Genomic DNA, 24,576 nt, shown 5'->3' with positions numbered 1-24,576 from the left:
ACAATTTGTTCACTTTGTATCTCCTCTGCTGCTCCCTCCCTTTTTTCCTCCCAGTCCTATCCATGCTCCCTCTTGTACTCCTATGCCCTTTTTCTAGTCCCCTGATAGGAAAGGACTCCCCCCTTATATCTGACCCTAGATTATCAGGTCTCATAAAGGAGTGTTACATCATCTTCCTTCTCCTGCCTGATTTAGAATGTTTTGTTCTTCTCATATCCTCCATTCCCTCTACTTCTGAAACTGTTTCTGCCTCCTCTTCTGCAGGCTTCCCAGAGATCTGAGGGGAGGCAGAATTTCATGGGGAAAACCCATTTAGAGCTGTGTGTTTTAAGGTCTTGCACCTCATAATATCTGACTGTGGATCTCTGTATGCAATCTCATTTGCTGCAGAAGGAAACATCTCTGTGGATGAAAGAATATGATGCTGATCTATCAGTTGGCAGAGAGCAACATATTTTAATAACAACAGCCTAGGTTGTTTGGAAATTTCTGTAGGACTCCCTGGCCCAACAACTCAATTAACTGCAACCCAGTCCCACTAGTGAAAGACTGGTTTGGTCACAATAGATGGCTTATTGGAACTTTATCCCCCCTTATTAGGAGACCACCTTTGGATCTCCTTCTTATATTCCAGGAAGTTTCCACCTCAGTGGGTTTCCATATCATCTCTCAGATGGCCCTCTATTCAGGCTGTATCTTCGAGGATTAACTTCCTCTATCATATCTCTCTTGCCACTCCTCACCTCACCCACCTATTCTCTTTCTTCACAGGCCCCAGTCCACCTGTAAAATACATTTTATTTCCCCAACTCAGGAGATCCAAGTGTCACCTACTAGCTCATTCCTCTATAGCTACCCTCACTTGGTGTATGGATTGTAGGTTGGTTATTAATTAATTAATGAATAATATCCACAAAAAATATGTACCATATTTCTCTTTCTGCATTTTAGTTACTTCATCCAGGATGATTTTTACTGGTTTCATTCATTTGCCTGAAAATATCATGATGTCATTTTCTTAACTGAGTAACACTCCTTTATGTAAATATTCTACATTTTCCCCAAAGGAGATTGTCAATCCTGTCCTTTGGTCCTTGAAAATTTCTGTGACTTTAATCATTGTATTGAATGACAGACTATCAGGATGTCTATCTTCATTTAGCCTAGAATTTCCTCCATCTTTTATTACTTCCTAGTGATTTGAATTGCAATGTCTCCAATAAGCTCATATATTTACATGTTTAGTCCCCAATGAGGAACTGTCTGGAAAGGTTTAGGAGGTATGGCCTTGTTAGATAATATAATTTCTTTTAGAGTTATATTATAGGAGGGTGTGCTTTGAAGTTGATAAGCCAATGAATGTGACCAGACAGAATGGAGTCTCTGTCAGATTATGTCTTTGTTTCTATGGGTCTCTGTCTGTCTGTCTGTCTGTCTCTCTGTCTATCTGTGTGTCTCTCTGGCTTGCTCTGTCTGCCTCTTGTGGTTCAGTATAAAAAGTTCTCAGCTCTGCTGAAGGACAATGACAAGATTACTGCTTGCTGACATGACATCATAGATGAACTCTGTAAAACTTTAAGCAAAGTCTCAATTAAACACTTTGTTCAAAGAGTTACCTTGGGGGCATTTTAACAGTAAGTAATTCACTGATTAAGGGCATATTTGAGCATTTAACAAATATGAATGAAATCTGTGATAATGTGAAAGTAACATGTCAAGGACATATGAATTTATTAATGACCACTTGAAAAAAATATGTGACACTTTCCCTGAACTAAGAGTCCTGGACACAGGAACTGTCATCTCTGGGTTGTATGCTTTCAGCTACTCAGATTGAGGCATGTAGGGATGCTGAGCCTTTCTCTCAAGCAGGGTGTCAACTTGTCCATTTTAAAACATCGCTACTGAAACTATTACGGGCTATCACCTGTTTCATGACATCATTCTCCCTCTCAGCCAATCAGCAACTGATGGAATCTTGAGGTTTCCATGGAGATGAGTAAACAGGCTTTCCTCAGTATCCAGTGACTTTTTCCAACAAGCCTTTATCTCATTCCTTTATCCAGATCCTATATCTTTACCTCTGTGACAATGTCAGGTAGGAAATGAAACTTTAATGTTTATTTAATTAAATAAGCAGGAAAGCTTCCTAAACAGAGAAGTTTCAAAATGATGTGGGATTAAGGGGAATGTACCAAATGACAAGATGGTCTCCTACTGTGGTCTGGGATCTGAGATTTTCTAGTTTTGTGACTTTCGACTGAGCAGTTACTAACATACTCACTAAATGTACCTTCACATTCTTTTTGATATACTAGGCTGGCAGGATCTAGTGTTCCCTGGGATATTGAGTAAGAGCAGGTAAAAGAGATGGAAACCAGAGAATTGCTGAGACTATTTTGGCTGAAACAGAGAGAGAGAGAGAGAGAGAGAGAGAGAGAGAGAGAGCAGTGTAGGAAAAGTAGAACTGAGGGACAAGTTACTTTCTGACAGCAGTTGTTGTTCCACACTAGTGTTGCCAACCCTCTATGAGCACAGTTGCCTTGGCTGACCTGGATGGATTGGCAGCTGTGGCCTACTCAGTGGTCAGTGAGCAACCTTCCTGATCCTGGGTTTTACTTTTAAAACTGGGCCTTCAGGACAGTGAAACAGGTCCATATTAAAGGCCTAGGACACAAGAGAATCTGGGATTCCTGCTGTGGTCCTCCAGACAAACGCTCTAAAAGTGGTGTTAATGCCAGGACTGCTTGTTCAGAGGTCCACCTGAGCTCATGGGGTCTGAGCTAGATGGGTATCCACCAGTTCATAGCTTGAATTCTCTGCTACATAGTGAGTTTTTCGTCCCTCTGGAACTTCTGTGACAGGGAAGCCATTGTAGGGATCAGTTTAGCCTTCTGGAGCCTACCAGAGAGTAGGAATCAATTTTGGCCTCTCTGGAGCTGCTTTGGCAGAGAAAAGCCCAGGAAAAGCCAGGTTTTGGTTCCACTTCATCTCTCTGTGTGATAAATTGTTCATTACTTAATTTTGTGCCAAAAACTACTGCTTCACTTCTGTGACTAATTGTGGTTTCATGTATGTCTGAAAATGCTTGGTTCTATATTTCTTTGAAGCCATGGTTCTTTTAACTTCTTTGATTTCAGTTTTGGTCCTGGGAAATTAGCCTGGGTACAAGCTGTGATTTATTGTATTTAGTTTTACTTTTGCCTGAGATGGACAGCCCCTTCTCTGTGTAATCTACTGTTTGTTGAAATTGTCCAAAAACATACCTCTGCAACAAAAACAGACACTACCTCTGAATAAAGGGCTGGAAAAGGTGTTTCAAGCAAACAAACACAGAAAACAAGCTGGAGTAGCTATCTTAACAACTAATAAATTAGACTTTTAAACAAAATTAATAACAGCATAAGGAGGGAAACTTCATTCTCAATAAAGGAAAAATACACCAGGAGGACAGCACAATTCTGAACATCTATGCCCCAAATACAAGAGCACCTAAATTTGTAAATGAAACATTATTAAAGTTCAAATCACACATTGATCCCAACACCTTCATTGTGGAAGACTTCAACACCCCACTCTCAACAAGGGAAAAATCACCTAAACAGAAGCTAAATAGGAGAATAAAGGTATTTACAAAGGTCTTAAATCAAATGGACCTAATGCATGTCTACAGAAGCTTCACCCAAACTCAAAAAAGTATATCTTCTTCTCAGCACCCTATGGAACCTTCTACAAAATTTACCATATAGTCTGACACAAAGCAATTGCCTCAACAGATACAAGAAGATTGAAATAATCCTTTGTATCCTATCTGACCACTACAGACTACAATAAGACCTCAGCAACAACAGAAATAACAAAAAAGGCTTCACATGCATGGAAACTAAACAACTCTCTACTCAATGACAGCTAGTTCACGGAAGAAATTAAAAAAAAAATAAATTAGAGACTTCCTAAAATTTAATGAAAATGAAGGCACAACTTACCCAAATTTATGGGGCACAGTTATTTCTGTTTTTTAAGCTTATTTTTTATTCATTTTATGTCATGATTGGAGTCCCATCCCTCCTCTACTTTCAGTCCCTCCTATTCTACTTTCCTCCCTCACTCCCAACCCTTGCCTGTTCTTCAACAAAGGGAAGCTCCAATTCCCATACACACCAGATCATCAAGTTGCATCAGGAAATAGCATGTCATCTTCATCTGTGGCCTGTCAAGGAAGTGGTGGAAGTAATCAAAAAGCTAGTGAATCCATTTCCAATGCAGACTCCACTTCCCTTACTAGAGGACACACATGAAGCCTCTAAGCCACCCATCGGCTACATCTTAGTAGGGGCCTAGGTACAGTTGCTGCATAGAACTTGGTTGATGCTTCAGTCTCAGCAAGCTTCCCTGGGGCCTGGTTAGTTGGCTCTGTTGGTATTCCTGTGGAGCTCCTGTCACCTCCAGGTCCTTCTCTCTTTCTTCCCTCTTTTCCACAAGACTTCCTACTCATCGTCATTTGTTGGCCTGTGAGTTTCAAGATATGTTTTGAAGCACTATTACATAGCGTCTTCCAAAGTACATGTCACAGGCTCCTGTCAGTAACCTTAGCAGAGTATCATTTACAGTAACAGAGGTGGCCACTCTCCCATAATATAGGTATTTAGTTGGGTCAGGCTTTGGTTGGGTATTCCTTCACTCTTGGCTCTAACTCCTCTATCATTTTCCCTACACATCTTGAAGGCAGGGTAAATTTGGGATTGAATTCACTGAGGGTGTGCTGGTGTTTCTCTCCCTGTACTAGGAGACTACTCTAGTTAGAGGGTGCACTCTTCAGTCTCTATGGCCTCTGCTATTAGGAGTCTCTGCTTGAATTTCCCTCATATCCTCTCAGGAGTCTATTCTGAGTTAGATCCCCAGGTTGTCCTAGAGATACAACACCCTCAGGCCATTTCCCTAAAAGCCTTCTGTCCTCTCTCCCCATTTTTGATCTCCACTCTCTTAACTCTCTACACCCCCCTCTCCTGCTTTGTTCCCCCTCTTCAACCACTACTTGTGTCCATGCTGACTCTACAACGAAGTGAGATTTATGCATCCTCCCTTGGATCCTCTATGTTGCTTATCTCCTATGGGTCTGTGCCTCATAGTATACTTATCCTGTATGATGTGGCTAAAATCCACATGTAAGTGAGTACACACCATGTGTGTCATTCTGGATCTCTGTTACCTCATTCAGGATGATTTTTTCCAGTTCCACTCATTTTCCTAGAAATTTCGTGATTGCTTTGTTTTTAATGGCTGAGTAGTATTCCATTGTGTAAATGTGCCACGGTTTCTTTATCCATTCTTCAGTTGTGGGACATCTAAGTTGTTTCCAGGTTCTGGCTACTACAAATAAAACTTCAGTTAATGTAGTTTGATTATGTATCCTTCTTGTTGAGCATCTTTTAGGTATATATCCAGTAGTGGTGTAGCTGGATCTTGAGATAAAGCTCTTCCCAATTTTCTGAGAAAGAACCAGTGCTTGTAAAAGTTTACACTCACACCAGCAAGGAAGGCATGTTCCCCTTTGTCTCCATCCTAGCCAGAATATTCTGTAACTTGACATTTTGATCTTAGCCATTCAGACTGGTATGAGATGGAATCTCAGAGTCATTTTGATATGCATTTCTCTGATGATGAGGGAAGGTGAGCATTTTAAAGTGCTTCTAAGGCATTCAAAATTTCCCTATTGAAACTTCTTTGTTTAATTCAATGCCAATTATTTAATTGGATCCTTTTTTATTGGTGTTTGATTTCTTGGGTCCATTGTATCGTTTGGATATTAGCACTTTGTTGAAAATAGGATTGATGAGGTTTTTTGTTTCCTAGTGTGTAGACTGACATTTAGTTCCATTGATAGTGTGTTTTTCCTTATAGAAGTTTTCAGTTTATTAATTGTTGATCTTAAGGATTGATTTGTTGGTATTTTGTTCAGGAAGTTGTCTCCTGTACCAATGAGTTTAAGGCTCTTCCCAACTTTCTTTTCTAACAGATTTAGTTTATCTGCTGTTATATTGAAGTTTTTTGACCCACTTGGATTTAAGGGTTGTTTGTTTGTTTGTTTTGCAGGGAGATAAATATATATCTTTTTGCATTTTTCTACATGCAGAGATACAGTTAGACCAGCATTATATGTTGAAGATGCTGTATTTTTTTCCATTGTACCGTTTGGCTTATTTGTCAAAATTCAATTGACCAAAGGTATATGGGTTTATTTCAGGGTCTTTGATTCAATTCCATTGATCAACCAACCAGTCTATCTCTATTACAGTACCATGTAGTTTTTATTACTATTGCTGTGTAGTATAACTTGAAGTCAGGGATGGAGATAACTCCAAAAGTTCTTTTATTGTATAGAATTATTTAAGCTGTTCTGGGTGTTTTGTTCTTCCATATGAAGTTTAGAATTGTTCTTTCAAGGTCTGAAAAGAACTGTGTTGGTATTTTGATGGTGATGCACTGAATCTGTAGATTGCCTTTAGTTAGATGGTCATTTTCACTATGTTAATCCTACAGATCCAGGAGATTGGGAGATCTTTCCATTTTCTGATCATCTTCAGTTTCTTTCATCAGACACTTGAAGTTCTTTTCATACATGTCTTTCACTTACTTGGTTAGAGTCACACCAAGATACATTATCATATTACTGGCTATTATGAATGGTGTAGTTTCCCTAATTTCTTTCTTTGCACATATGTCCCCTATGTACAGGAGCGCTACTGATTTTTTTTAATTAATCCTGTACCCAGCTACTTTGCTAAAGCTGTTTATCAGTTGTAAGAGTTCTCTGGTGGAATGTTTGGGGTCATATACACACACTAACATCCCATCTGCAAAAAGCGTTATTTTGACTTCTTCCTTGTTGATTTGCATGTTCTTGACCTCCCTTACTTTTCTTATTGCTCTAGCTAGAACTTCAAGTACTATATTGAAGAGGTATGGAGAGAATGGGTATCCTTCTCTTGTCCCTGATTTTAGTGGAATTGCTTTGAATTTTTCTACATTTAGTTTGATGCTTGCAATGAACTTGGTGTTTATAGCTTTTATTATGTTTAAATATCGACTTTATATTCTTGATCTCTATAAGACTTTCATCATGCTGGGATGTTGGATTTGGTCAAAGTCATTTTCTGCATCTAATGAGATGATCATATGATTGTTTTTCTTTGAGCTTGTTAATATGGTGGATTAGATTGATGAAGATTTTGTATCTTGAACTGTACATGCATCGGTGGGATCATATATATTATGTGTTTCTGAATTCACTTTGTATTTTCTTGAATAATTTTGCATTGATGTTCATGCCTAAAATTTGTCTGAAATTCTCTTTCTTGGTTGGGTATTTGTGTGTTTTAGGTATCAGGGTGACTGTGGCATCATAGACTGAATTTGGCAATATTCCTTCTGTTTCTATTTTGTGGAGTAGTTGATCATCATTGGTATTAGCTCTTCTTTGAATGTCTTGTAGAATTCTGCACTACAGCCATCTAGACCTAGGCTTTTTTGGTTGGGAGATTTTCATTGACTCGTATTTCCTTAGCAGTTATTGTACTGTTTAAACTTTTTCCTGATCTTTATGTTGTTTTGGTCAGTGAAATCTATCTAGAAAATTGTTCTTTTACTTTAGATTTTTTTAATTTTGTGGAATGAAGGCTTTTGAATTATGACCTAATGATTTTTTTGGGGGGTGATTTCCTCTTTGTCTCTTGTTATGTCCCCACTTTTGTTTTTGATGTTGTTTTGGAACTCTCCCTCTGCCTTGCAGTTAGTTTGGATAAGTGTTTGTCTATCTTGTTGATTTTCTTCAAGAACCAGTTGTTGGTTTTATTGATTCTTTGTATCAGTCTCTTTGTTTCCAATTTAGTGATTTCAGCCCTGAGTTTGAATATTTCCTGTCATCTACACCTAGTTGCTGTGTTTGCTACCTTCTGTTTGAGAGCTTTCAAGTGTGCTGCTACATTACTAGTACAGGATCTCTCCAATTGTTTTAGGTAAGCATTTTATTTTCTAAAAATACTAAGAGCTTTTCTCTTAGCATCTCTTTGTGTCCGATAATTTGGGGGATGTTGTACCTTCATTTCATTGACAACTAGAAAGTATTTAATTTGTTTTTTGTTTCTTTCCTGACCCTGTGGTAGATGAGTAGAGTTGTTCAGTTTCTAAGAGATTTTAGGCATTTTGTTGTTTTTCTTGTTGTTGAAGTCCAACTTTAATCCACGGTTGTCTGATAAGATTTAGGGGGTTATTTTGACTTTCTTATATCTGCCGAGGCTTGCTTTATGACTGAATATATGGTCAGTTTTGGAGAAGGTTCCATGAGCTGCAGAGAAGTGTTCTGTAGATATCTGTTAGGCCCATTTAATTCAAGATGTCTGTTAGTTTCTTTATCTCCTTATTTAGTCTCTGTCTTGATAAACTGTCTCTTGGAGAAAGTGGGTGTTGAATTCTCCTACTATTCATGTGCGGGATTCAATGTGTGATGTAAGCTTTCATAATATTTATTTTATGAATGAGGCTCACCTTGCATTTGGGTCATAGATGTTCATAATTGAGTGGTTGTTGGAGTGGATTTTTCCTTTGATGAGTATGAAGTGTTCTCTTTTGATTACTTTTGTTTGAAAGCCTGTTTTATGAGATACAAAATGGCCACTCCATCTTGCTTCTTGGGTTTCAACATTATTTTTAATGTAATGACCAACACCTAAAAACAGTCTTTGTCTAGTATCCCTAATGACCTATCAAGACACCCAATCAGAAATACTCTCTACAAGACAATACACGGCGAGCAATGTTTCCTAAGATCAAGAGAGGGAAACAGAAGTGAAGAAGTTCAACATCACAAACCTAAAATTAACAAGTACAGAGAGCAAAAGCTAGAATCATAATCATCTCAAACCCAGTTACCTAGACACCAGTAAGAAACCAAAATCATTAACAATCAAGACACCAAATCACAACAACTCTACCAGAGCAGACCCTGAGAAATTCAATATAGCCACATACCAACACAATGACCTCAAAACATAAATAAATCAAGGATCTTACAGCGGATATGGATAAATCCTCAATGATGGCTATGAACACAAACAGTGAAATAAAATGCTGAAGGCAGTTGAAGACATCATATTAGAAAACTAATCAATAAAATTAAAAACTGAAATAGACCTAGAAATAAAAAAAATGGAAAGGTCAAACAAAAATTCAAATGATAAGCCTCACCAACACAGTCTAAAACATGAAAACAACTCTCTCAAGATTAGAATAAATGCACCTATGTTTAGCAAGTCTTTTTTTTTTCTCAGCAAGTGAGTTCAAGGCTATTCCTTAACTTCTCATCCATCAGGTATTCTTAATTTTACTGAGGTCTTTAATCTAATTTTGAGTTTTGTGCAGAGTGATAATTAGGGATCTACTTGAATTATTTTGCATGCATACATACGCTGTAGCACCACAATATTTTGAACATGCTTTCTTTTTCTCAATGTTTATTTTAAGATTTATGAATTTAAAAATTTCAGGTGTTCATAGGTATGTGGATTTCTGCCTGGAGGTTCGATGTCATCATTGACCAAACTGTTTGTTAACTCTGCCAATACCATGTTGTTATATACTACTGTAGTTTTGCAGTTCAATTTAATCTTTGGATAGGTGATCCCTCTCCCAGTTCTTATTTAGGATTGTTTTAGCTGTCATGGTTTGTTTGAAGCTAAAAATTGTCATTTCAACATCTGTCAAGAATTGTCTGAAATTTTGATAGGAATTGCACTGAATGTGTTGATTGTCTTTCTTAGGATGGAGAGATTTAGTCTATTAATCCTAGTTACCTAAGAGCAGTGGAGATCTTCCTAGCCCTTCCCAGACATAAAGATAAACAATCCTCAAAAATACAGCAGAAAACTGAAAGTCTTCTGTATGACAAAGGACACCATCATTCTGACAATGTAGCTGCATACAGAAAGCGAAAATACTTTTGCCAACTACACACCAAAATAAAGCTAATTTTCAGATGTATAAATAAGTAAAAAAAATAAATATCAAGAAACTATATAATCAAAAGAATACACATATACAGTTCTAAATAGAGAATTCTTAAAAAAAGAAATTCAAATGGCTGAGAAACTTTTAAAAATATGTTCAAGATCCATAGTCATCAGGGAAATGGAAACCAAAATTGGTTTGAGATATAGTCTAAAGAGAGTCACAATGGCTAAGAATATTCAGACATTGCTAGTAGGAGTACAAACATGTTTAACTACTAAGGACATTCTTATGGCTGTTCCTTAGCAAGATGGGAATTTCTCTGCCTCAAGAACCAGCTCTATCATTCTTGGACATATATCCCAAGAATGTTTCATCCTAAAATGGAGATATTTGTGCAAACATGTCTAACCAACATTTCCAGAAATTTGATATAACCCAGATGTCCATCAACAGAATAATAGATAAATAAAGTGTAGATATTTACACAACAAGATATTACTCAGTCATTTTATAAAGTAAATTATGAAATTTGAAATTAAATGCATATCTACAGGTAAACTAGAAAAAAGTCAGTCTGAGTATAGTAACACAGGTCAAAAATACAAATATGGCATGTATCTACTTACATGTTAATATTATTTGTAAAGTGAATGATAAGCAACCTACAGTATATAAAACCAAGTAGGATACACACAAAGTAAATGATTAGTGTTTGAAAACAAGTAACTAGATCTCCCTAGGATAGGGCAATAAAATAGTTATTTATAGATGGAAGATGGGCTTATAAAGGAGAATTGGTTGGAAGTGGGAAAGAAAGAGGACATTAAGTAAAGTAATATGAAGAAAGACAGCAAAAATGAAATGTCATTTGAATGTTACTGTAGTAACCTAATACAGTAGAAGCTTCCAAAAATATATACATATTTGAAGGTGATCCAAATGAAATAATATGAGAGAGTCCCAACAGGATGTCACTTGTCATTAAATGAAGACTGGGCTATATTTACTTGAGGTGGTGGCCAAAGGAGTCTTATTTGAATGCCCAAAGAAGCCACACTTTTGTCAAAATTATAATTTTCTTTCCATAAATTAACTGGAAGTCTCTATCGCTGAATACATCACTTATAGAACTCACTGAAAACAGAGAAATTAAGCTGGTGCCTACATAGAAATTTCACTATATAGGTATATTTATAGATAGATAGATAGATAGATAGATAGATAGATAGATAGATAGACAGATAGGTTTGTGTGTTTGTGTGTGTGTAATCTGTATATATTTTTAAAAATTTCAGTAACCAAAATTTTGTAACATTATACATAGGAGACATTAGTTATTTTGTTTGTTTATATATAAGAATTAACATTACATCATTTTTTTCACTTTCTTACCTTCAATGCCTCTTGCAGTTTTAGCTCTTTTGACATTTCATGGCAGTGTTTTAATGAATGAATTTTACCTAAGGTAGATATAACAATTTGATTTGCATTATATTGTTTATATCATATTATAACAATAATATCTAATAATACCATGAAAGAATATCAATAGTAATTATGATAAATAGTATTACAGTAAATTAGAAAAAAGTACAGAGATGAAATATTTTTCTTTTTGATTGTTGTTATAAGACAGTTGACTGAGTCCAGCCATCTCAAGCCTTCTTCTGCCAGGTTCAAAACTGAGTTCATATTCACAGGATCCAAAACTTACTAATATCCTGATTCTTCAGGTGGTTCATGTTTGTCTTTTAATCAGGAAAGAACGTAAAGAGGAAAGTGGCTGGTAATCTAAACTAAGTACACAAGTCGTAAATATGTTACCTGTTATGACTTAAATTGACTATGAGCAGCTTGCCCCCTCTTTTGGTCTTGTATAATTCTGAATTTGGTGCCAGATGTCCAGGAGGAGATCTGAATGCAAAAGCTGAGTTGAGAACCCTGAACCTTGGTGTCCTGCATAAGGCTGGGTCACCAATTTTTACTTTCATGTTCACAAGTATAATTGGAATCTCTCCCTCTCCAGCTCCTCCCACCCCATGTCCTTCCTCTAATCCACTGATAGATGGATCTAATCTATCTAATCCACTCCTCTACTACTATCTTGCTGTAGCCTATCAGGTCTCATTAAAACTGGATGCACTTTCCATGTAGCCTAGTTTTGACACCTTGACTGGTGAAAGTGATCAAAGAGCCAGCAATATGATCAAAGCATGACTGCCCCTGCTTTCTTTACTAGGAGAATTCAAATGTTCAAACTACCTCTCACAGTAGCAATCCAAAACAAACAAGCTGTTTTTTGATGACCTACAATTTTGTCTCAGACTATGGTGTTCTCCAAAGTCACTGTGGACCATGATGAAATCATACAGGTTGTGGAAGAAAGAAAGAACCAAACATGTTTTTCACCCACATAGAAGAACCAGGTGCAGAGCCCTAGGGCTACAGGATTCCAAGAATGCATGGATGAGAGGGAAATAGAACAATAAAAAGACAGCAAATTCAGAGCAAGTTTGGCTACAGTGACAGGAATATCTCAGTTCTGTGACCCTCAGATGTCTGGAATTTGCTGCAGTGTGCGTGCTGGCCCATCATGAGAACCATTGGGTGTGCACAGACTGAGAGCCTGAAGCAACAGTAGGAAGCAGCTGTAGCATTCAAAGTCTTCTCTGACATTGTTAAGTCTGAGCCTGATCCGCCTTGATGCAGGGGTCTGTCTCTGTGTAGTGAAGAGCCTGACATGTCCCTTCCTTTGCTTTGCCTCAGCCTCCTCCTGCAACCTGTGTATACATCAATGGAGTTGCCTCTGTTCACTTGTGGTTATAAAGGAGAGACCAACACCTACATGGAGGCAGATGTTAACCTCGCTACATTTATCCCCATTTCCATCCCACTTGATCTATCCCAATACCTCCAGATCCTTTTTGACAGAAAACCAACTCTACTATGGAAGTTTGACCTGTGAGTACTTGGTCGTTCTGGTTAAAAGATAGTACATGACCTGCTTAATACATGTAATTCCATTGAGAATAATGAACTAGATACAGAACAATGTGAAAAACAGTTTCACATTTTTTCTCCTTCATTGTGCCTCTGCAAACATTTCCACTTCTTTTTGTTGTGTACCAGGTCAGAAAGACATCAGGGATAGAAAAAAGAACAACTTTTGTGTCTGCTCCATGGTGTGATTCCATGGTGAGACTTACATATTTTTAACACACTGGCTGTAATATATCAAGTTAAGTTTCCATTCTTCTCAGGTCTATCTGGTCATCTAAATGTCTTATGTTTGAATATCTGTTTCTTTCCAGAGACTTGGAGAGTTTCTGTTAAAGTGAACTTGAATATCTCTATGTGCTCAGTACAAATCTTAGAATCTCCGGTTTCACGTGTTCTGCCTTTAGTATCTTTAAAGTATCTCAGAGTTTAGATACTGTGGTCATACTTATAACTTATTTATTTATCACTGATATTGTAATGGAGTGTTCTGAAATTCATGTCATTCATGCCCATATTCTGTTCTCTGCTTAGTTAGCTCTGCTGGAATCCCAGTGTTCTCTGATTTGATTAGAGGTTTTATGATTTTCATTTGCAACCTTTTTATCTGTCTTTCTCCTCCCTCACAATCTCAATTTTCTCTTATGGTTTGTCTTTTATGGCACTCAGTATTTGCTGTGTACAACTGTTTATTCTATCCCTCATCCAAGTTCTGGTGGAGACTGCTGATTCTTGCCTCAAAGCCCAATTGAAGTCATTGTTTGGCTCTGTCTTCTTTTCTGTTGTTCATCTCTTTACTTTCTGAAGTATTCATCTGCCACTTTATCTCTCTGAGAAACTTTGAGTTGGGTTTTGGTTATTTGATACTGTGGAGGACTCATTAGGCTTTTTCAAATTCCTGTTTTTCAGTTGATGCTATAATTGATACATATGTTCATCTGAAGATCAATTTTGGGATTAGGATGGTCCTTTGTAGAAAAGTTCCTTCTTGAAACTTAAGTACATATTTCCTCTCTGAGCAGGAAATAAACATAAAAACCTCTGTTCCTGGTAGTTGTATAGTTATGGAGTATTTGTATAGAAACACACACACACACAGACACACACCTGGATTCCTATTTTTTGGGGGGAAGTAAAGAACACTTAGGAATGCTTTCACAAGATAGAGAAAGCATAGTTCAGTAGACCAGTGCAGCCAGAGAGAAAAGGAGCCCCAACATAGGAGGAAAAAAAGGGCCTATCCTTAGAAATAGATAAAAGACAGAAAGGACTGAATTGTTAATTGACTAGTCTTAATCTAGATTCTGTTTGACCTGTGATAGGTGTATCAAGTCTCAACTCCTTAAAGTTTAAATCAGAGTTGTATAAAGTTTATGCACTGTTATACAAGTTCTGAATATATTAACATGACCACATTCTATAATCTACACTGAAATTTTCACTGTAGGAAAAGCAGGTAACAAGTGTCTGTAAACAGTTGGGGTAGACTGATGCTTTACAGATCAGCTAGGACACCAAAAAAGGATAGTTCTGGGCTAAAAAATGAACAGCCTTTCTTCTCTCTGAATATGTAATGACAGATAAGATTTCAGCACAATGAGAAGCATTGAAGTATATCTTCAGCAGGAATGAAAGGACATTAAAAACTTTGATCCTGTAACTATGAGAAAACTAGCAGTGCTTTCACCTGGTGGTTTTCATAGTATATCAAAACTCCACTGATTAATATTTTAAAACTCTGAAATTTTAAATGCTTTGAATCTCATTTTTACATACTTTAATCCACTTTTTCGGACATTTACAACTTGCATTTATAAACCTTAAATCCCTTTCTTAGACATTCAAAATTTTGAACAACTTTGAAGTGTTTGTTTCCCCCACCCATGCATTTACCAGGAGACAGATTTGTTTGATATCTGGGAGAAATGATTGACAAGCAAGTTCTTTTAAGTGAAAGAACCATAAAATGTAAACTGTTAAGTGTTAGTAGCTTCAGTTTGAACCTCATTTAAATCTAATTTTGTGAGATTAGAATTTTCATTGTGAAGCCAGCAAGGGAATGCCTTTTTCAGCAGGGAATCCAGATATCTGTAGAAAAGAACAAGGCCTGGCTTTCATGCATAATATGGACTGACCATGCAGCTACAGCCTTGTTCAGAGGAGCTGCCTAAAGGTTCATAACCTCTGATAAAGTTCTATAGTGACAACCTGCTGTAAACATGACAAGAGATCTGAGAGGGCTAAATTTAAAAAGGAAGTAAAATCCAAATGGCCTCTATATCAGTCAAAATGACAGAGACTTACTGGATACCTGGGAACCCAGTCTGGGATCCTCCATGGTATTCTCAAAGACTTTGTAGGGAGCAGAGGTTGACAGTCCTTGGATAATACACAAGTTAACATTGTCTTCAGCTGCCACACAAGGCATCATGACTCACGAAACATCAGACTAGTGGAGCAGGAACTTAGAAAAGTAACCTACCTTGGCCAGGCACAGTACAGCATTTAACTCAACAATGTCCAAATGTTGGGCAGGTATTTATTGTTGGGTGAAGCATGTGGCAATTCATGGTTCAGTTGTCATCATCATCACAGTTGAAATATGATCAAAGGAAAGGCCATTTCTTCCTATCTTAGCTACCAACTAAAGATGTCTGGCAGAGACATAATTTTTCCATTACATTCCTTAAATCCATACTCAGAAGAACTCTCTGAGGACTTTGAGGGAGAGCATCTAACTTATTGCCATATTTTTTCACTTGAATACTTTTTATTAATTAATTCATTTTACATCTTGGTCATAGGTCCCACCCTCTTGTCCTCCAATCCTCCTCTCTCTCCCATATATATCCTCCTCCACTCTTCTGCCCCCTACCTACACACCCCAGCCCCTGTAGTCTTATGATGACTGAATTTGTGTTACTGCCCTGAGGTCAGTTAGGTCAGTTCCATCAAGGTAAAGTGATCAACAAACATAAAATATAGTCCATGTCCAGTCCACTAACTAGTATGCCAGCATGAAGCCTATGTCAGCACATCAGCTACTTATACGTATAGGAGCTAGGTTGAGACCGTGCATTGTCCTTGGTGGGTGCATCAGACTCCTGAGGACACTCTGGGCCTTGGTTGATTGGCCCTGGTGAACTTCTCGTGGTGTCACTGTCACATGAATATAAATGAAAAAGAATACAGATATAACCATCTGAATTGATTCTTTAGGATTTTACTATCGCTTTTATGTGTTTGGAAAAACATAAGCCCTCAGCTCAAATGGAAAAAAAGATGGAATTTCTTCTATAAATTTGAATAAATTTGAGAATCTGTGAACACGATTTAGGTTATCCCAAATTCCATGATACAATGTGGATGCAGCTTCATGAATTTTCATAGTAACAGAATAAATAAAGAAAACTATAAATCCAATACAGCACTGGAAACCTCAGAGAGGTCATTAAAAAGCAAAACGGGGCAAGATATCATACAGGCCCAAGTTGGCTATGTGATGTCATTCTCGTCTTTTAGATTGGCAAAAGCCAGTAGAGTGCTGGGTTACTACATTCTAAAATGATTTTATTCATTCCACTATAGGAGATATATGTATAAATATAGATACAGATACAGATATAAATATAGCTATCATCTTAACCACAGAGGTGTCCAAAATATGGCTACTCAGGGTGCTGTAGGTAGTCCACACTATAGTAATGAGCCTCTCAAACTACAACATTGCAATCTCTCAACATCAATGAGGTTTGTATAGCCAGTCTTTGCAGACACAGCTCTTTCCAGGAGTTTTCATTGATACATGTATACATTCCTACAGTTCAATATTTAGTATGGGATAATCCATAAGGAAGACAAATTCTCTTTCTCTTGGTTGTTGCTAATTGCCTGCTTTTGCCCAATAGATTCTCTCTTAACAGAACATTCAGCCACCGAGCCCAGATTAATGTAGTACAACCAAATGGAATTTCTTCCTGGTGATGGCAGGTCAGAAGGTAGAATCCTTTCTTCAGTAGAACCCAGTGGACTTCAGGCTAATGATTTCTGTTAAGCTCCCTCTGTAAGAGTCACTCAGACTCTTATCTATCACAGATTTTGAAACAAGTTTCTGAGGACCCATCCCCAAGCACTGAAGGCTATGTGTGACACAGTTCAACGCATTTACCTGTAACAAAGTTCCACTTTCTCCCATTGAGAACACTTTTGTACTGTCTTAATGTATTTGGAGGTTTTTCTCTCTTTTATATGCTACTTTAACTTACTTTTCCCCCTGCCTTACCCAGGAAACTCTACTCATTCATTTAATCTGCAAGCTTAGAGAAACACCTTTCCTTTACTACTTTTTTTTTACTACTTTTTGAATTTTTGTAAATATTTATTATTATTTTTACATTATGTTTATGAGTGTTTTACCTACATGTTTGTGTGTGTCCCACTTGTGTGCTTGCTCCCTGCAGAGGCCAGTGGAGGACATGGATCCCCTAGAAATGGGGTTACACACTATTGGAGCCTAAACCTGGATACTGTTTTCAGGGTTCTCCACAAGAGCAGAAACTAGTCATAACATATCATTTTTCAAACCCAAGAATCCTATTTGCACATGCTTATTTATTCTTATTTCATGTACTTGAGAGCTCACCTTCTTATATATGTGTGAATACCACAGGTGTGCCTGGTGCCCAAGATGCCAGAAGGGCTCTTATGAACTGCAGCTAAACATGTTTTCAAGGCCACCCTGTGGGCACTGAGAATTGATGCTAGCTTTTATTCAAAGTGGTCCATCTATATACCACAAAGAGACACTTTAACACTAATAATGCATATAAACTTGTTGGAATTTTTGCAAGTGAGTATGAAATAGAATAATTTCCATATACATGGACATGAAGCTCTTACTTATATTCCTAGTGAACACCTTAGTGAATCTTCCATAATCCTGTGCTTGCATGAGCTGAAACATCATAAGCACCTATGTATTCAGTACTCATATGATACAAACAAGTAATATTTTATGCACACAATGTACACCAAAAAATGTTAGAAACAGTTAAACTTCTGAGAGTTTAGGAGCCGTTTGATGATGTTCCTGGGTTGTCATGGGCTTATTCACACAAGATTTACATGTCACAACAAAAGTCAAAGGCTAGGACCTCTAGATTCCTGTATTTGATAAAAGACTTTTTGAGAAAAATGTACTGACAATACCCATAATTCTGTTCCTCTGGTTTAGATACAATTGGAAAAACTATCAATATTTGCTGACCTTATACTTTGCCATTGAAGAGATCAATAAGGACTCAAACCTGCTTCCCAATATAACTTTGGGTCCCCACATCCACAATGCCTTTAAGTATAACAAAAAAAAAAAAACTTTGGAGGGCCCTCTGATGTGGCTGTCTGGAAGGAGTGATTATATCCCTAACTACAAGTGCAACATTCAACACAAAGCTCTAGGAATCCTTTCAGGAAACAAGCCGGGATTTTCTGCTGCAATTGCAACACTGTTAGAGCTCTACAATGTCCCACAAGTAAGTTAGAAACATATTTTTAAGCATAATCACATCTTAGACCTGACCAAAACAAACAAACCAACAAAAACAATAACAGAACAAACAAAAGAAAACAGAGAAGTGGATTATGTTTAGTGTAGGTTGATTTCAAATCTCAGTGAACGAAATATTTTGATATAGCAATATTTAACAGATGACAGAGTGTGGTGAAAAGCATGGACATCAAATTCTGGGAATTTCTAAGCAGATCACTTAGTAGTATCAATGATTCTCTCTCCAAACAATGGATTATTTACTGCAGATACTCATTCTGTATTTGATCATAAGTCAAATTCTACAGCAAAGATACCTAAGTACCCAATCTAGCATATAAACATTTCAAAATCCCTACAGTTGTCAATACCTCACATATGGAAAAAGAAAGTCCAGCACATGTAACTAAGTTTGGAAAAATGTTTAATGCCATTACCGATGAAAAACTTTCAACGAATTAAAGATCTCATTCAGAAAAGTAGATTTCAGTATAGCACCTACAGAGACCAACCACTTAGCTGTATCATACAATTGACTCTTGCCTGGCTACACTGAAGAAATTCATCTGTGAGCAGACATTACTAAAAACAGAGAACATACTTGGTGAGCACAAGAGTCAGCAATATTTAAGATTTAAAAAACCCACATGGTAACTCCCATTGTTATCACTGAGTTAAACAATTCATAAATGTGTTTTAATCTAGTGTAATAAAAAATAAAAGACAATAATTTACATTTTGTCTGATTTTTGTCTTTATCAACTCTATCGAGAGGGATGATATACTAAACCTTGGAAATGAGGCCCCACGTCATCACAACTTTAACCATTTTAACTTAAGAAACTGAATCTCTAAAAACTTTGTTAGTCTCTTTTCGTATTTGCTTTCCTAAAGATGAGGTTCTTGGAAATATGGTGTTATGTGACTAGAAAGTACCTGTTAATGCTTTCTCCAGTTTTCTCTACATCAGATACTATTTTGCATTATTAATGCAACAAGAGAGATCTATCTTGCCTTTCAAAGCCAGTGAACAGCTTATTGGCTGCTTAAGACACCTTAATAACTTTGGAGTCTATGGTATTTGTAAAAGACTGTATTCCACCACATAATTTAGGGACAAGCTAATCTCACAGAAAACATCCTCCTTAACAATATTCAGTCCTTTAACCCTCATATTTGAATTATGAAGTCACTTCCTCACTCAGGGTGATGATTCCAAATACATGAAACTCAGAATCACTTTTTTCTTTGCTTCTTCACATATGGACCACTTGATTCCATGCTTAGTGACAAAGATACATCCCCATCCCTTTATAAGATGTCTACTAAAGACAGAGGTCTAGCCCAAGGGCTGATCTCTTTATTGTTCCACTTTGGCTGGAAGTGGGTGGGGCTCATTGTGTCTGATGATCAGAGAGGAAGGGAGTTTCTCTCTGACCTGAAAGTAAAGATGGTATCAGAAGATATCTGTGTGGCCTTTACAGAAAAACTCCTAGATAATTTTAAGGAAAACGTAAAATATGGTTATGGTTTGCAGAACTTGAAACAACATACACGAGTAAATGTGAATTTATTCTATGGTGATATAGATGACTTGCTGTTCTTCTGTGTAGACATTCATAATATCTTTGTAACCAAAAGGAAGGTGTGAATATTTGCAAAGCCACACTCAACATACTTAGAGTCTATAACAAGTGAAAAGCATGTTTTAATAAACCTATTCAGCGGAAGCTCATCATTTTTAAAAAAAGAGAACTATCCCTGACTTCAAGCACTTTCTTGGGGCCCTTACACCCTCCCATTACCCAGGAGATGTTTACTTCTCTAAATTCTGGAATGATAATTTTAATTGTTCACCTCCTGCTTCTCGATGTGGAAATCATAAACCCTGTCCAGTGAATATTTCCCTAAAGACTAAGGATAAAATAAATGATATGGTAACTATTTCTGAGCCCAGCTACTCCATATCGAATGCAGTGTATGCAGTGGCCCATGCCCTACATAAAATGCTATTGAGAAATACTGAAATGGGATCTAAAGAAGACAGAAACACAGACTGACTTCTACCATGGCAGGTAAGCCTCACTCATATGCGGGTGAAGCTTAGAATCTTATGTTATTACTAAGTAATTTGCTGTGGTCAATCCAATAGAATATTTTCATCTTATAATTAAAAGTATAAGTTAAAATAGAAAAGGGTTTAAGTTTTTCTCCATTTAGTTCCTTGTTGGCTATAGGCTTGCTGTATATTGTCTTTACTATGTTTATGGATGTGACTTGTATCCCTGATGCCTCCAAGACTTAGTTAAACATGAATGGGTACTGGCTTTTGTCAGATGCTTTTTTAGCATCTAAGGAGATGACCATGTGGTTTTTTCCTCCTTCAGTTTGTTTATATGATTGATTACAATGAGGGATTTCTGTATATTGAACCTGCATGCCTAGGATGAAGCCTACATGGTCATGGTGGATGTATTTATGTATTCAGGGTTTTGGTTTGCAAGTATTTTATTGAGTATTTTTCCATCAATGTTCATAAGAGAGATAGGTCTAAGGTCTTTTTGTTGTTGTTGTTGGGTCGTTGTGAGATTTAGGTATCAAGGTGACTGTGGCCTCATAGAATTAGTTTGGTAATGTTCATTATTCTTCTATTTTGTGGAACAGTTTGAAAAGAATTGGAGTTAGCTCTTTTTAAGGACTGTAAAATTCTGCACTGAAGCCCTCTGGCCCTGGGCTTTTTTGTAAGGGATACTTTTGACATTGCTTCTTTTTCCTTGGGGCATATAGGACTATTTAATCTATCTACCCAATCTTGAGGTAATTTTGGTAAATGGAATTTCCACAATTCCATTTGTTTCTAAACAATTAAGAAAATTGTCCATTTCGTTTAGATTTTAAAATTTTGTGGCATACAGGCTTTGGTATGATTGTTTGGATTTTCTCAGTATCTGTTGTTATGTCCCCTTTATTGTTTCTGATTTTGCTAATTTGGATAATTTCTCTCTGCCTTTTATTTAGTTTATCTAAGGGTTTGCCTATCTTGTTGATTTTCTCAAAGAACTAGCTCTCACTGATTCTTTGAATTGTTTTCTTTGTTTCTAATTCATTGATCACAGCTCTGAGTTTGATTATTTCTAATTGTCTACTCCTCTAGTGTGTCTGCGTGTTTTTCCCCCCCGAGGGATTTTAGGTGTGTCATTAAGTTGCTTGTATGAAATGTCTCAAACTTCTTTCTGGTGGCACTTTGTGCTATGTACTTCCTTTCAGCACTGCTTTCATTTTGTCCCATAAGATTTTATTACTATTGCACTGTAGTACAACTTGAAGTCATGGATGGAGATACCTCCAGAAGTTCTTTTATTATACAGAAAGTTTTAGCTATTCTGTTTGTTTTGTGTGTGTGTGTGTGTTTGTGTGTGTGTGTTCCATATGAAGTTGAGAATTGTTCTTTCAAGGTCTGTGAAGAATTGTTCTGGTATTTTGATAATAATTGCATTGAATCTGTTGATTGCTTTTAGTAAGATTGTCATTTTTAGTATGTTAATTTGACCAATCCATGAGCATGGGTGATATTTCCATCTTCTGATGTCTTTTTCAGTTTCTTTTTTCAGAGATGTGAAGTTCTTGTCATAGAGGTCTTTCTCTTGCTTGGGTAGTTACACCAAGATATATTATATTCTTTCTGGTTATTGTGATGTATCCTGTTTTCCTAATTTTTTATAAGCCCATTTATCATTTTTAGTTATGTGGACTACTGATTTTATAAGTTAATTTTATAACAGCCAATTTACTGAAGAGGTGAAGGGGTTTGCCTACGGTAGAACATCTCTGGTAAAACTTATATATAATAGTGTATCATCTGTGAATAGGGAAATTTTGACTTCTTCCTTTCCAATTTGGATCCCTATGTTTTGTAGTTGTCTTATAACTCTAGCTAGAACTTAATGTACTGCACTGAAAAGCTATGAAGAGAGTGGGCAGCTTTGTATTTTTCTGTGACTTTAGTGTAATTGCTTTGAGTTTCTCCCCATATAATTTGATTTTGGTTATCAGATTGTTGTATATTACCTTTATTATGTTTATGTAGTGCCTTGTTTCCCTGATCCTTACAGGGCTTTTATCATGAAGTGGTGCACAATTTTATCAAAGGCTTTTTTTTGCATACAATGAGATGAACATGTTTATTTAATTTTTTTTCTTTCAGTGAATTACAGTGATGGATTTAAATATGTTGAACCATCCCTGCATCCCTGTGATGATGCTTACTTGATCATAGTGGATGATGTATTTGATGTGGTCTTGGACTGGTTTTACCAGTATCTTACTGAGTATTTTTGCATTAAAGTCCTTAATGGAAATGGGTTTGAACTTTTCTTTCTTTGTTGGGTCCTTTTGTGGTTTAGGTACCAGTGTGACTGTGGATTCATGGGACTGAGTTTGGCAATATTCCTTCTGTTTCATTTTGTACAATAGTTTCTGAAATATTGGTGTGAGCTCCTCTTTGAAACTCTAGTAGAATTCCATGCTAAAACCATCTGGTTCTGGGATTTTTTTTTTGTTTGGTAGACTTCTGATGACTGCTTCTATTTTCTTAGGGGTTATAGAACTCTTTAACCTGCTTACCTGATCTAGATTTAACTTTGGTAAGTGAAACCTATCAGGAAAATTTTCGATTTCCTTTAGATTTTTGAAAAATCTAAAAACTTGTGGAATTCAGTCTTTTGAAATAATATCTAATGATTCTTTGGAGTTATTCCCCCTTTTCATTTCTGATTTTGTTTATTTGGATACAGTCTCTCTGACTTTTTGTTAGTTTGTCTAGAGGTATGTCTATCTTGTTGATGTTCTCAAAAGAAACAGCTCTTGGTTTTTACTATGATACTGATTTCATCCATGAGTTTGATTATTTCCTGCTGTCAACTCATCTTCGGTGTGTTTACTTCTGTCTGTTCTAGAGCTTTTACAGGTGTTTTTAAGTTGCTACTATGAGAATGCCTTAATCCTTTTTAGGAAGACATTTAATGTTATGAAACTTCTCCTTAGCACTGCTTTCATTGTGCCCCAGAAGTTTAGGCATGTTGTCCCTTCATTTTCACTGAATTCTAAAAAATCTTTATTTCTTCCCTGACTCAGTGGTCACTGAGTTGTTCATTTTCCATGAGATATTTTTTTAGGTTTTCTCTTGTTTCCATTGTTATTGATATCTAGCTTTAATCCATGGTGGTCTGATAAGATAAAAAGGTTATTTCAACCTTATTGTATTTTTTGAGGCTCACTCTCTGTCAAAGTTAAAGGGCAATTTTGAAGAAGCTTCTATAAGGTGCTGAAAAGAAGGTATATTCTTTTTGTCTGGGTGAAAATTCTGTAAATCTATTTGATCTGTGCATATGTTAGTTTAATTGTTTCTCTATTTTCAGTCTTCATGACCTGTACTTTGGTGAGTGTGGGGTTTTGCAGTATTACTGTGGCTGTATTAGTGTATAATTTAAGCTTCAGTAATGTTACTTTTACAAATGTAGGTGCCCTTGTATTTGGAGCAAAACATTCAAAATTGAGATATCATCTTGGTGGATTTTTTTTCCATCATATGTAGCTTTTTGCTATAATATGTGTCCTCTCTTATCTGTTTTGAATAAGTTCAGTTAAAAGATTATTTTATTAGATATTAGGATGGCTTCTTTCAACTTGCTTCTTAGGTCAGTTTCCTTGAAAAATATATTTCCATCTCTTCACTCTGAGGTAATGTCCTCCTTTGTTTTTAAAAATTTTTGTAGGCAGCAGATTGATAAGTCCTGTTTACACATCCACTGTGTTAGTCTGTGTTTTTTTTTTTTTTAAATTGAGGAATTGTGTCCATAGATGTTGAGTGATAGTAATGATTAATGGTTGCTAGTACCTGTTATTTTGATTTTTATGATTGCAGCAAGTTTTTGTGTTTCTGTTCTTTTGGTTTTGCAGCAGCGATGCTTTTTATTTTCTGTGGTTCTCTGGGTGTTGTTTACTTCCTTTGGTTGGGGTTTTCCCTCTAG

At 36.6% G+C, this 24,576-nt stretch overlaps 1 long non-coding RNA gene across 1 annotated transcript in view; it reads right to left on the bottom strand.

Moving 5' to 3' along the window:
• LOC132650825 (uncharacterized) overlaps positions 1–24,576 on the bottom strand; it is a 177,531-nt gene that overhangs the window by 7,665 nt on the left and 145,290 nt on the right. The window contains exon 2 of the long non-coding RNA XR_009588900.1: positions 4,162–4,210. This is a non-coding gene — a long non-coding RNA (uncharacterized LOC132650825). The remainder of the gene's footprint in view (positions 1–4,161; positions 4,211–24,576) is intronic.

Source organism: Meriones unguiculatus (genome assembly GCF_030254825.1).
Source record: "Meriones unguiculatus strain TT.TT164.6M chromosome 13 unlocalized genomic scaffold, Bangor_MerUng_6.1 Chr13_unordered_Scaffold_33, whole genome shotgun sequence".
Taxonomy (NCBI): Eukaryota; Metazoa; Chordata; class Mammalia; order Rodentia; family Muridae; genus Meriones; species Meriones unguiculatus.
The sequence above is the reverse complement of the archived record's forward strand: the minus strand, read 5'-3'. Positions and strand labels throughout refer to the sequence as shown.